At 40.9% G+C, this 15,446-nt stretch overlaps 1 protein-coding gene across 2 annotated transcripts in view; it reads right to left on the bottom strand.

Annotated features, from left to right (window-relative positions):
- The window catches only part of LOC308062352 (uncharacterized protein), a gene marked incomplete at both ends in the record, with an annotated part of 85,072 nt that overhangs the window by 43,877 nt on the left and 25,749 nt on the right, over nt 1–15,446 (bottom strand). The window lies entirely within an intron of this gene.

Raw genomic sequence — 15,446 nt, 5'->3', positions numbered from 1 at the left:
GGCATCAAAGCTGATTCACAATGTCTTGCTAGTCCTAGATCATCAAACACATCAGAAAGGTTTCAAGCGTTAAAATACAGGCAAATAGCATCATTTTAGGCATTCCTGAGTGTCTGACACAACAACCCAGGACTTACAAAATTACAAAGGACAACTTGGAAGACCTCCAGCATTCAGGAAAAGATGGGATATGCCGAACAGCCCAATAGGACACCAGACACCTACGATGAAGCCCAGTAATCTCTTCTGAAAAACAACAAGAGGAAATAGCTTCCCATTTTAGCAAAAGTGAGAATGTAGACTTTCCTCAGGACCAGAAGACGAAACCTCAAGTTAGAAAAAAAAAAATAATTAGTTTGCTGGACTGTGCTATTTATGGTTTGGTTACTTCTGTATATTTTCTGAAGGTGTCTGAAAATTCTGTCTTCCTAAGAAGTTCAAAATGTCTGCATAACTTTTCTGAGAGTAATCAAATATTCAACAAAAAACTGCCAAATTCTCATTATGTAGTTCTTATTTTTCATCTAAAATTACTTACAAAGGCCCCCATACCTTCAAGCCAATGGATTTCTGATCGTAATCAAAGTAAACTCTGTACTTCAAAATTAAATTCTGCTTTTCATAGACTTCAGGTGTCATAGAAGACATGGAGAACAGCCATATCTCAGCCATGTCATGTGCTTGTCCCTCAGCCATGCATTTGGTCTAGTAAGAATATACTCTTCATGCCTTTGGTCTTTTCTCTGTTTCCGTAAAGCTATGTGTTACAATTAATTTATCAGCAGGCTATTTCACTTCCATTTCTAAGACAAAAGTGTTTTCAATAAGCTAGCCACCTTTATTACTCTGTATATCTGCAGCCTACTGATACAGGACAGTTCATAAAGAAATAACTTTCTACAACTGTGGTTAAAGAAGTGTGGAAAATATGTGCCTTGTTTCTCACTGCTTGACAAATCCCTTCAGGACAGCCTGAAATGTTGGGAGCTAGGCCCTAAAACTAGGATTGTTTTCAAAAGCACAAGGAGTTACATAGTATATTCTTTTTCAAGGAGTCAATAATTAAATAAAGCAATTATCTAATTATATCTCTCTTTCAACTAAAGCATCTGATGTAGGATTATTTTTTTTTTTTACCCAAACAGCAAACAAATGCCTTGAAAAGGCGCTAGTGGGTATTTTGTAGAAAAATGTATTCAAAAGTCTTATCTCCTTCCAAACAGCCAAGCTTTTGCAACAAACATCTGCTACGAATTTTCTGTGCCTAAATTGTGGACTGCTAACTGAAACTGTTGATTCTTTTCTTCTGCCAACAGAAAAGTCCTTAGACCTAGATAATCACTGTATTGTATAAGCTACAGTCATTGCTTACACACCTGCACACCTTCATATGAGCAATGCTTTTGGGACACAAGTTAAAAATATATCTATGACAACTGAACTTCTTCCTTGCTTACTGTTTTATTGCTCTTTCTGTCATTTGAAGTTTCCCAACAGGCCTGGCCTGAAATGGAGTTTATTTCAGAGGGAAGAGTGGAAAAAAATTTAATTATGATTAATTACATTGTTTGGAATTTGATGTTCCCAAACTAATAAAGTCTTTAGAACAAGAAGTAGCAAATATTCATTTTCAGTGTCTTTACAACATCATTGAAATGATATGTAATATCAAAACAATTGCTTTCAGTGAATTGGCAATGGTACCCAGTGAAACTTATATAACTGTCTGGGTTCAGAAGAATACTTGTTTGAATGCCAGTGCTTTCCCAGATTGTGTCAGACACTCCTTTCATGGCTGCAAAAAAAATACCCAGAGCCTTTCCCATCAAATGAAAATAAGCTGATATTCTTAATCTTTTCATTAATGCTAGATAACAGGGAGCTACAGAGGAGATTAGCTGAACTTCTTCGAGTTATCTGTTGAAAGAGTCTGCTGTTCCAGTCCCAGAGCTTAACAAGATCATAAAGTAGAATCTGAAACAAGGAGGAGCCCAACATGTCAAGAGTCATCTATCGTACAATTCATTTAATGAAAATCCTTTCAACAGCTACACTGCTAAAGTCAGGCCAGCCATGTTGCATTTTAAAAGGGCTATTTTTGTAGAACAATGTTGCCCAAAGCATTTCCTGCTCTTATCGCTCCTACAGCAATATGTCTGGAGCTCATTACCAGTAGCTCCTACTTTTAATAGACAATCTTTCGCAAAAGACATTCATTCATGTTTTCTCCCCTTCCTCACCAATTTGCCTTGCGAATTATCTGATAATATATCACTGTTGCACTGATTCACTTAGGAAAACACAGACAGGCCTATTCACATCTCAAGAAAGTGTTGAACAAAAGGCAAATTCTCAGACCACCCACCCACTGAAAATCTGTACCTTGCAGCTAAAAGATTTCAAAATCTTGAAGGAATTAATTTGCATTTTATTATTCAATGTTTGTCAAGTAAGTAATTAAGTGGCCATGTTGAGAAGTCAGACTATGCATGTTCTTTGTTTCTTTTTTATTGAAAAGTATATACTAAGAACATTTGGTAACAATTTTGTGTGTATTTGTTCTGTGCTGATGGCCCCTATGTGCTGGTTGCTGTGAATGCATGGAATTATCATGCTTAAATATAACATCAAAAGAGTAAAACAATATAAATATAACACATTCTGGAAGCTTCAAGGATGAAACCAAAGTTATAGAGAATTAATGGATATGTGGATGTGCATAAACTAATGAAAGGGACACTATAACGTGGCAGGAAAATGGAGTTTATGAACCAGGATGTCTCTTTCAGGACCCTATTCTCAGAGGCTTGTTGATGGGACAGGATGAACTGAAGTCCTGAAGTGATTATGGGAAACCTGAAGCAAAATGCGGTGGGGAAAAAAAAACCAACAACTTTCCACTGAAGCTGCAGTTCAGCAAGTGGTGCAAGCATGTGCCTATCTTTAAGCACAAAATTACTCCTATAGAGAGAAATCGTGTCTTCACTGAAGTTACATTTCACATTCCTCAGAGACCCACCAGGGTTCAGTCTCTGCATTTCTCCATTAGTTTCAGAAACCTTCATAAGCTGCACCCATGTCCAAGCAGGCAGGCTTTGCCAGACAGATTTTTCAAGGACAACTTTCACAGAGGAATTTTGCAAGCTGGTAGGAATTGCATGCCTGTCTCCCTGCTCCTTGGGTGAGCTAGATGTTTGACACAAGGAAGTGGTATTCACACAGGTTCTATAAGGAATATAATTTTCGTGCCAAAATCAATAGAGAGGGACAGTTCTCTTAATTATTTGATCAAAATTAGCATCTATGGGAGAGTCTACATCTCTCCATTGACTTTACAGGAATTAGACTTGTAGTTCATCCAGTAATTTTGATAGCTCCACCACAGCCTGAGATGGCCAGCCTGCTGGCCACCACTCGCTCACCTCTGGAGGAGTGATCGCACCAGACCCCATGCCACACTATTTCATCAAGCTAAAATTGGAACAAACAAACAGCTGTTTTGGCAGTGAGGATTTCTGATGGTTTAATGAGATGTACCTAATTGCAGCATGTGGAGGCTGCTAGGGACAAGTAGACATGTCCTGATCAAGAATGAGAGTCAGGATGGCACCACAGCAGCCATTGTCAGCATGGTCATGGAATTCAAGCCCTGAGTTAATGACTTAGATGTTAAAAAAGGAGCGCAGCATTGAATTCAAGTCTGATACAGAGAAACTTGATCTCAACTTTTAATTATACTATTGGGAAAAAAAAAACCAAATGCAAAAAACACAACACTGTGTTTAAAATATGACTTGTAAGACCCCAGTGCCACAAAGACTTATCCACAGGCTTATGTGTCTCTTTATATTCTAAGTGACACTCCCAGGAGTATATTGCCTGGTAAGAGAAATACTGCCATGAAAGCCAGATATACCACATAAGAACATGTGAGATACCAGGATATATTTCTAAGTGATGATTAAAGAGTGGGTAAAAATAGCACATTATCTAGTTTTGAGGATTTACATTTTACAGTGAAAGACCTTTTAAGTGTTGCCAATAATTAAAAACAAAGGATAAGCTCATAAATGAATGGAAATTGTGCAGGCATGAAGTGTACAGTGTTCAGAAGGTACTGGTCTCCTGTGTACCAGTTACTGCAGGGTTAAGAAAACCCTAATTACTTCCGAAAATAATTTAACTAAATGCATATTTTTTACAGTAATGGGCAGGCTGTTACGGGAAGTAGGCATAAATGTACCACTATTTGTATGCATTATAAAATCTGGAAAAGTACTATATTCAGGAATTCCCCAACACTGGCTCTGCAATCTGAACCTCTGAGTCAGATTCTTACTTCTTTTGTTTTCATCCAGCACTTGCATAAACCCAGTCAACTTAACTGAAAGACCTGATTTTTACAGTGTGCAATTGCAATGAAGCTTTATACTCTCTGGAGGCTTTTCAAGGCAGGGAAGTTAGTGTACTGTAAACCAGCAGGCTGATTGATATACAACCCAGCAGTTGCTTCTGACCTCATAGTGACAATCTGACAGCTAAGTGGTCTGCTGCACCTTCAGCATGTGTTGGCAGGAGCCTGGAAGAAAGGGAAGGCAAGAAGCTAAGATGCCCAAATTAATAAGCTGTTTTCCCAAGACTCTCTCTGTTATCAAAGGGTAGGGTCTACAGGAAGACCCTCCCTTTTCCTCCTCATCCATCATAGCCTAGCACTCATGGCAGCAGCCAAAAACAAGTTAACCTCCCTCCTTCTTGCCAGTTTGGTTTTGACTCAGGTCGGTTTCTGGATTTGCTTTAGCATGTGGCCATACACGTTGATGTTGGCACAAGGTGGGGAGAGGTGGAGAAGAGTAGGAGGGCAGGACCGCCTTTTTCAGGGGCATCATTTTGTACGTCCTAGTTTTATTCAAACTCTTTTTCCTGTGTGAACAAGTCTTGGCCCTGAATTTCCTTTCCTCCTGGTTATTGTCATTAACCCACCCAGTCACACAAGTGAGAAAAGGATTGCTTGTACCTTGTCTATGTCCACTCAAAGCAAGGTGGAAAAATCCATAAGTTTTATTATTATAGAATTATGACTATATTGCTATAGATTAATGGAATTGGACTGTGACACAAAAATCATATTTTTAATGCAAACACATCAGCTTACACTACACTTGAAGCCCAAAAGTTAGGGTATGTCAAGAAATGGGTCTTTCGTGATATTCTACCTCAAGCCAGAGGTTGCCAAATATCTTACAAGAAAATTATTTCTTACCAAAAGGAGTTTGAAAAGTTTAATATAAGGATTTTTTCAGAGCTTATTCCAAAACAAATGCTTAGCACTGAGACTGCTGAAACATTGAAAAAACAAAAGCTAAAAATCCTTCTTAGACACTTCAAAGTAATCTAGATTTAAATTGCTATAGCCTGAAACAACTCTGCTGCTCTCAATATGAGGAATTATGTCCTGCATATTCAGACATGTTACAGGACATATACATTATAAGACAGTTTTCAAGCCACCACTTTCTCTTCTTAAGAGTGCATGACCTGAAATTTATGCTTTAACTTTTGCTCAAACCACTGGTTTTTTACATTATTTATATCCCATACCACTAATGAACTAAAGATGCATGAAAATCTTCCAGGTTTTGAACATCAACAAACTTTGCCACGCACAAGGCAGAAGCTCTCGATTTGTAACGGAAGCCCAAGGAGGGCAGATTTGGGCCTGCTTTCTCTCCATAATTTTTGATGCAGGTTTGGTTGAAAACATTTTCAGTCAAACCCCCGTTTCTGCTTGCTCATCACTTTCTCTATGGATTATTAATACATAGTCACAAACTCAGATATGGGACTCACCACATCAGTGATTTTTTAACGTCAATTTGTTTTGAAAACTTTGAAACAAACCCATTCTGCTATCAAATTTAGTCATACGCTCATCTTTTTCTGCATTGCTGCATTTTAATTCAATACAATGGGAGAATTACTGAGAGGATGTTACATAGTTTATAGAAATTTCATCTGTTTAATTAGTTCATATGGAGTACATTTTCCTGCCATGAACCATTTGATTAGCTTATTTAAAGCCCAGTCTACAGGACCATGTAAGGTGACTAATACGAAAGGTAAACTTGCATTTAAGAAAAACAACATACTAGGAAAGTACAGAGGAAAAATTCCCACTGGCAGAAGTCTTTTGTAATTGGAAGCTGGTTTTCCCATTTCTGTCTGGGAACAGTGTTGGAAATGAGGTTCAAAGTAGCAAGACGAGTACATAATGTTAAAAAGCATTAGTTTATACAGCAATTCTTACTGGGCTTTGCCCTTCAGTTGTGCCTCTGAGAAAACAAATTGAATTTCCTGATTTCAAATGGCAAACTCTGCTATTACATACTTTGTGATTTCAAAGAGCATCTGTCATCACACAAAGACAAATACATTTCTTGGAGAAACATCTGGTGCTTTTTTAAACAAGCCTGGGGCCAGGTCTGCGCAATGAATGAAATATGTACTATAGATAGAGTGTTATTTAGTGTTGCTTTTCATTTAATCAACTTTGTGTGGAATGTTTGTATTGCGTTAACTATCTCTAAAATATTGGCTCTCCTACCACTTTGGGCAATTGCTGCCCTTTACAAAAAAAATTAAAAATTGTGCTTTGAGTATAACAACAAAGAGCAGTAAGTCGGCTCTACTTCCTAGTTCCTTGCAGGACATCTGTGGGAAAGGCAGTAGATGTTCACACACTTTTTTTTTAAGAAGGCAAGTGTTTAGTCTTTGTGCTTTGCAAAAAACAGCAATAAGCTCTTCATTTGGCTGTCTGAATCTGCAATAGAAAAATTAATATACATCCAACCCCAACCCTCACTGAGCTAATGTAAAAAATCTGTACTGTAGCTCAGAAAAGAATACACAGCAAGCTAATCAGCATAGCAGTACCCCTGAAGACCCATTTGTCAGATTTTGAACGTTTTCTTGGGTACTTCTTGCTGTGATGGCATTAAACCAGTCAGTAGCATGGTTGTGTCACAACCACCCAGTACAGGTGTCACAAGCTTGTTGGTAACATTGCTCTTATGCCAAACATCAGAGCAGTGACGGCTGTTGAAGAACTCCTTGATTTCTCTCTGTGTTTAGGCTTTCTCATGTCCCTTGTCTGACCATTTCTTTCACAGTAAATTTATGTGTGGAGTGAATGGATGAGGGGGCAGTGTCACATGCATGAGTAAGGAAGCTGCTGAGTAACTGATCTATGGCATACTGAAAGTTAACACAAAAGCCAAAAAGAGAGAAAGGGAGAAAAGGATGGAAAGGAGGTGAAGTATCTTGTCCAGATCATGTGGAACGGCCATAATGAGATATTCATATCGGGGACAACACTTCCCGCTTTTCTTGAAATAAAGGGTCTGTGCTCTGGTTTGACTCATTCTATTGCCCCTGCTAATGTGTTATTCGATATTGGTCCAAACATTTTCAAAGACTAGTTTCTAGGTGTGATGCAGACACATCTCACTCTGTGTCTCCCTTGACTTACAGTACCCTGGAATAGCACACATTCGAAGAGCAGAATTGTACAATCCATTTACCTTGGCCTTCGTTCACTGTGGGGAAAAAGACAGCATATCATCTGCATCCTCTACATTCACATCCTGCTTTTAGGTGAATGGTTCAGCAGTCAAAAATGCAACTAGTACACTAATGTAAATATACTGCATACATTTGGAGGACAAGGAACGAAAATAGCAAGTACACATAAATAGATAGTCACAAAACACTAAAAAAGCACTGAATAACAGAATCAAGCTTAGAGTATGTCTACATTCAAAACAAAACAAAAAAAAGACAAACAAGACCTCAGAATACATAAACAAATAATTGGAACACAGATACAAAGATCTATTGCTAGGCAATGTAACATCCATCCCACTGAAGTGTCTTCTGCAATACTGTCTGCGATTTAAATCTTCTAAGCTAACCCTTGTTCTCATTAAGAGTGACTGTCAACTAAAAAAGTAATTTTCGAATGAATGAGAATTATCATGCTTAAGTGCATAAAATAATCTCAAAGTAATAGGGGTCATAAAGAAAATTCCACGAATAGGAAATTATATCATGCAAGCTCCTGTACAGTTTTAATCACATTCTTCCGAAGCAAGTGAAATGTGTCACCGTTGGGCTGAAAATTGGATGTAGAAAATAGTGATCTGATTTGGGCAGTTTAAGAGCTTTTTTATCCTCTAGAAATGGGAAAAGAAGTGTGATAGACATGAAATACTTCTTTTGAGAAAAATTCTTTGTGTGAGTGTAGCATTTTGGGAAGAAAAATATTCCTTTAGGAGGACAACGGCAGCCTGGCTAGCAGTATTGTATAGCACACACATTCAACAGGCAGCTCAAATTACAAAGAGATTTTCCATTGTCTAAGCCAAGGATCTCAAAGTGTTTGTACTGATGCCAAGTTTTGCACTGACAGATTTGGGTGGGCATTAGTGGCAGTGAGCTACAGTGCTTTTTAAAGTAAATTTGGCACCAGATGCTGAAAAGGTTTACCATCACTGATCCAAGCTACTCCATTTCAAATCTAATGGCCATTAGTCCAGGAACGTGTGATAACATGTCTGAGATAAAGCAACTATTCTCTGCTCTCAAAAAACATATGAATAAAGATCATAGAATCATTTAGGTTGGAAAAGATCTTTAAGATCATAAATCACAACCTTTAATCTAATGCTGCCGAATCCACCCACTAACCCATGTCCCTAAGCACCGCATCTATACATTTTTTAAGTACCTCCAGGGATGGTGACTCAACCACTTCCTTGGGCAGCCTGTTCCAATGCTTGACAACCCTTTCAGTGAGGGATATTTTCCTGATATCCAGTCTAATTCTCCCCTGGTGCAACTAGAGACCATTCCCTCTTCTATCACTTGTTCCCTGGGAGAAAAGACTGACTCCCACCTTGCTACAGCCTTCTGTCAGGGAGCTGCCGCGTGCGATAAGGTCTCCCCTGAGCCTCCTTTTCTCCAGTCTAAACAGCCCCAGTTCCCTCAGCTGCTCCTCATAAGACTTGTGCTCCAGAACCTTCAGCTTCGTTGCCCATCTCTGGACAAGCTACAGCACCTCAGTGTCTTTCTAGTAGTAAGGGGCCCAAAACTGAACCCAGTATTCGAGATGCAGCCTCACCAGTGCCGAGTACAGGGGGATGATCATTTCCCTAGTCCTGCTGGCCACACTGTTTCAGATACCAGCCAGGATGCTGGTGGCCTTCTTGTCCACCTGGGCACACTGCTGGCTCATGTTCAGCTGGCTGTTGACCAGCACCCCCAGGTCCTTTCCCACCAGGCAGCTCTTCAGCCACTCCTGCCCAAGCCTGTAGCGCAGCGTGGGGCTGGTGTGACCCAGGTGCAGGACCCACACTCGGCCTTGTTGAACCTCACACCGTGGCCTCGGCCATCAGCCCAGCCTGCCCAGCCCCCTCTGCAGAGCCTTCCTGCCCTCCAGCAGATCAACTCTACCGCCCAGCTTGGTGTCACCTGCAAACTGACTGAGGGTGTGCTCGATCCCCTTGTCCGGATCATTGATAAAGACATCAAACAGGACTGGCCCCAGTGCTGAGCCCTGGGGAACACCGCTTGTGACCAGCTGCCAGCTGGGTTGAGCTCCATTCACCACCGCTCGGCCATCCAGACAGTGTTTTACCCAGCGAACAGTACACCCATCCAAGCCCTGAGCAGCCAGTTTCTCCAGGAGAATCCTGTGGGAAATGGTGTCAAAAGCTTTACTACGGTCTAGGAAGACAACATCCACAGCCTTTTCCTCATCCACTAAGTGGGTCACCTTGTCATAGAAGGAGATCAGGTTAGTCAAACAGGACCTGTCTTTTGTAAACCCCTGCTGACTGGGCCTGATCACCTGATTGTCCTGTATGTGCCATGTGATAACAGTTACGAAGATCTGCTCTGTAACTTCACCTGTCATTAAGGTCAGGCTGACAGGCCTGTAGTTCCCTGGATCTTCCTTCCAGCCCTTCTTGCAGATGGACATCACATCAGCTAACCTCCAGTCAGCTGTGACCTCCTCAGGTCGCCAGGACTGCCATTAAATGATGGACAGTAGCTTGGTGAGCTCCTCCACCAGCTCCATCAGTACCTTTGGGTGGATCTCACATGGCCCCATAGGCTTGTGTGTGCCTAAGTGGTGTAGCAGGTTGCTGACCATTTCCCCTTAGACTATGGGGGCTTCATTCTGCTCCCCACCTGTCTTCAATTTCAGGGGGCTGGGTACCCCAAGAACAATTGGTCTGGCCATTAAAGGCTGAGACAAAGGAAGAATTAAGTACCTCAGCCTTTTCCTCATCCTTTGTCACTATGTTCCTCCCACATAAAATAATTCTTAGCCCTTACTTTGTTGCTAATGTATTTATAGAAAGATTTTTTATTGTCTTTTATATCAGTAGCCAGATTAAGTTCTAGCTGGGCTTTGACACTTCTAATTTTCTCCCTGCATAATGTCACAACATCCTTGTCATCCCCCTCCGTTGCCTGTCCCTTCTTCCAAAGGTCATAAACTCTGGGGTTTTTCCTGAGTTCCAGCCAAAGCTCTATGTTCAACCAGCAGCTCTTCTTCCCCAGCAGCTTATCTTTTGTCACATGGGACAGCCTGTTCCTGTGCCTTGAAGATTTCCTTTTTGAAGACTGTCCAGCCTTCCTGGACTCCTTTGCCCTTCAGGACTGCCTCCCAAGGGACTCTGCCAACCAGTCTCCTCAAAAGGCCAAAGTCTGCCCTCAAGATGGCAAATAGCAGTGGCCACAGCACACTGCTTGGTCTGAGCACAGAGCTCCAGCTGGTGTTGGCATCAAAGCTAATCTGCCAGCCTTGCCCTCATCCAATACACATCCCCCGCTCGCACGCCCTGACTCCCACCCTTTGTAGGGCCATCACTAGAAAAGCTGCAGTCCTGTCCTACACTTGCTCATCGGACCCTAAGTGAGGCAGACACATAGCCTGGAGATGTGCAGGAGGGTTTATCCCTTCAGGAAGGTCTGTTTCATATCCCTTCGAGCAAGCAGTGCCCAGTGCTTCCTCTCAGCACTGACCTGTACCCTCACTCCCCTGTACTACTTCACCCATCATCCTCTGGGCAGCAGATGCCCCAAGTTTCCATGATCTTTTCTTTTATTACCATCATCTCTACCCAGTAGCCTTGGTATAAATTTAACCTATGATCGAAAAAAGTATTCCTGCTTATGCTAAACCTGCAAGCATAGATAAGTCCTCTGTACTCAGGTTCGGATACTGGTTCAGCTATAGTTCAGACAAATTCAGTTATACAAATGAAATAATAAAATTACTTAATTTCCTTGATGTTGTTCCCATAATGTAAAGTTATCAAACTGAAACAAAAGGTTAAATAGGCTGAATTATCAACTAGAATTATGGATGGCTACATCATATGAACGCAAACAAAGGTGATAGGGGGATTTAAAATACACAGAACTGCAATTATTTTCCTTTTAAGTAATGTAAAGGTAAGAAATATCAGAGAACAGAGAAAATAACTCCAGTCTGATTGTAAATACATGAAATATGCCACAGTTTTGTAGTTCTAGGCATAAAAAATGTACATATACATTTGTATAAGTGTATGTATTTCTTTGAACACTGACTATTGTCTGATTTCTCTATTATTTCCACAGATACCAGGTTATACTGAAGGACAAAACAGACCAAATAACATCCCAAGATAGGCAGGGCAAACTCTCACGTAATGAGGAAGATTGCATCAGTCTGAATAAGGCTTTCCATTTCTATTGAATTTATATTGCTTTAAAAATATTTATTTTTCAAACAGCTTCTCTTGTGGGAAGTTTGCCTGTACCAGTGCCGAAGCACTCTCCAAACCATCAAGCTGCAAGAAGGTCTTTTATTACCATCTCATACTAACACACTTCATGCCAGTCCCTCTGCTGCCTTCTCCACATCTCACCTCATCCAGGACCCACTCTCTCTTCTTTCACTTCTTCCTCAGCTGCTCTCTCTTCATTGGCTCTCAATAACTTAATAGAACCAGCCACAGCTGCACCTTATCTACATCAGCCAACCCACCGCCCCTGAAGCCAACCCACAGCTGTATATTATCAATGCTAATTAACCCAGCTTCATTCCTCTGCATACCAGCAGCAAAGCATAGCTTCTGCTCTCCTATGTGCATGAGCTCCCCGAATCTCAGGAGCAGCAGCATCTCTTGGGTGGCTCAGTCTGGGAGGTTTGGGCTAGTGGCACTGAGCTGTATGTTAGGGGGTGAAGCCAGAAGCATCCCTGGAGCAGGGCTCTGAGCTGGCATCATCGCCCCTCTTGCCCACTGCAGTCTTCAGGCACACTGCAGTGTGTGTTTGAAGCCAGCCTGGGGCAATTTATTAATGCTGACTTGTTAATTAATTTATTTGCTCTGGCTTACCCTTGACAGGTTACAATATTTTGTTTGCTGTGGAAGAAAGATGACAAAAAGATAGGAAAGTAGGAAAACAGGGCAACCAGACTTTTCTGAAAGCCAAACAAGTACAGAAAAGAGCTTCACATGGTAAAAGCCAGCAAGTCAGTGAGATGGTCCTCAGAGGCAATGTGACATAGTGACAGAGCAGTTGGAGATTAAGAAAACTTGCAGCATGATTTTCAGCAAAGGAAGTTGTGGGGAGATTACAGGAATCTAACTAAAACATGGATGTTTTCTTATACTAAGATTTGGGATTTTTTTAAAAATCCCTTTAATTTCCTCATTCTTTATTACTGGAAGAGTGTGGGCTTACACAGTTTTATACATTTCAATGACTAATACGTGGTAGGTATGTTGAAAGGTATTTCTTTTGCCTTTTTAACCAGAAATTGACTTCATGGGAGTATTCTCCATGATGCCTATCATAAAAATGAGAAGCTGTGGACATGTTGCAACAAAATGTGATTGTCACTGAAAAAACCTACTACAGCAAGAAAATAGCAAAGTATGCTGATAGTCACTTTACACATACTTACAACTGCAACAACTTAAATAAAATAAAAATGGTCCAAGTCCCTATTTTGACAAAACTGTTTCATTATTAAAACTACTCAGGGTAGTGCTTTCCCTTGAGAATATTTCCATTAAAACCATTCTATCCCATAAAATGTGTTTTTACCAGGTCTTACTGGAAACATGGTATTTTTCAGTGCTTCTGTTAAAAAAAAAATATTATTCAGTACCTCTTAGTATTCAATGAAAAGAAAACCTGTTATTGAAATAAAAAATATTAACCTAACTCCATTTTTAACTGGATAAATAATCAAACAACATATCAGTCCTCTTCTAAAGGACTGAGATGTAAAGAAGATACTTGTACAGAATGATCTCCAAATTTAAATCCAACAACCTAAGGCTAAGGAATAGTGACAAAACACAAAAAAACTGAAATTTACATTAAATTAATCCCACATTTGAAATCTGTTGTTCGACTGTTTATGTTAGTTTGTTTTAGCTTGATAAGATCAACAGTTTAAAATGGATTAATATAATCATGGGAAGAGACATAGAACATGCAGACATGATGTAACAAAGACAGTTAACTTTAGCAAGCAAATTGCTTCATTGCTTCTTTCTTGAAGATAAAGTTACAGATGGAAAAACAAATGTTTTGAGGAAAATTAAAACAAGTCCTAGAAGGACAAAGGAAATTAAGGAACATACCTGACCCATTCATAATTGAAGTATAGATAAGTTTAAAGTATAAGTTTAAGTTCTGTTATTAGTCAAGAAGTAGGAAATAAAGGGTGTATAAAAATCCTCAAATGTTCTTGTAAGCTAAGACAGAAAACCGTATCTACAATAAGAAACCAAATGCTAGCTTGTAGGCATTTTGCTATATACTGTAACAGTGATACTCAGCAAGTACCATTTCTGTCCTTTTATTTATGCTGTTATGCAAACATCTTTACCCTCACTGTAAACCCGGGGGACTGAAGCACAGTGCAGTGGGGATGGGAAGACCAGTGAGCCAAATTTTCCTTTCCTTAGATAGCAGCTTTGAAACTTTTCCTGCTGCATTAGGCTGTGATTCCCTGTAGAGCAGGGAAGCAGCCCCAGTGCTGACAGAGGGAACGCACAGTAATCTAGGAACATCCCATCCCAAGCTCCATGTTGTTAGTCAGTCCTGTGGTTAGCTGTGCTCCTAAACATCCGCTGTCCTTCTAGGAGCTCCCTTTCAAATCAGAGAGTGCTTGTCTGTTTACATCTCTCTTTCTCCATTCCGCATAAACTTCCTTTGACCTCAGATGGTCCAGCAGCTAACTATGTCTCTTCTGCTATATAAGCACATCCCTCTGATTCTCCTTTTCATCCATCACTTGTTATTCTTGCAAAAGACCTGGATCCTCTTTATTCTTTTTGAAAAATACAGGCTGGCTGGTCAGTCTCACCTCTCTGTCCAGCAAGACCAGGGAGCAGATCCTCCTGGAAACTATGCTAAGGCACATGGAAAATAAGGAAGTGAGTCATGGAAGCCACAAAGGGCAAATCGTGCCTGACAAATTTGATGGCTTTCTACAATGGAGTTACAGCATTGGTGGATAAGGAAGGAGCAACTGACAGCATCTACCTGGACTTGTCCAAAGTGTTTGACACTGTCTGACACAAAATCCTTGTTTCTAAACTGGAGAGACGTGGATTTGATGGATGGACCACTCGATGGATAAGGAATTGGCTGGATGGTCACACTCAAAGAGATGTGGTCAACAACTCAATATCCAAGTGCAGACCAGTGATGAATGGCATTCCTCAGGGGTCCATACTGGAACCAATGCCATTTAATATCTTTTACAGTGACATGGACAGTGGGGTCAAGTGCACCCTCAGCAAGTTTGCTGATGACACCAAGCTGTATGGCACAGTCCAGAAGCTGGAGGGAAGGGATGCCATCCAGAGGGACCTTGACAGGCTTGAGATGTGAGCCCATACAAACCTCATGAAGTTCAACAAGGCCAAGTGCAAGGTCCTGCATGTAGGTCGGGGCAATCCCAAGCACAAATACAGGCTGGGCAGAGAATGGATTAAAAGCAGCCCTGAGGAGAAAGACTTAGAGGTGTTGGTTGACAAGAAGCTCAACATAACCCAGCCATGTGTGGTTGTAACCCAGAAAGCCAACTATATCCTGGGCTGCATCAAAAGAAGTGTGACCAGCAGGTCAAGGGACATGATTCTCCCCCTCTACTCTGCCCTCATGAGGACCCACCTGGAGTACTGCTTTCAGCTCTGGGGTCCCCAACATAAAAAGCACATGGAACTGTTGGAGCAAGTCCAGAGGAGGACCATGAAGATGATCAGAGGGCTGGAGCACCTCTCCTGTGAAGACAGGCTGAGGAAAGAGTTGGGATTCTTCAACCTGGAGAAGAGAAGGCTCCAGAGACACCTTCTAGCAGCCTTTCAGTA

This window comes from Falco punctatus (assembly GCF_963210335.1).
Source record: "Falco punctatus genome assembly, chromosome: 4".
Lineage (NCBI taxonomy): Eukaryota > Metazoa > Chordata > Aves > Falconiformes > Falconidae > Falco > Falco punctatus.
This window is presented reverse-complemented; position numbering and strand designations above follow the sequence as displayed.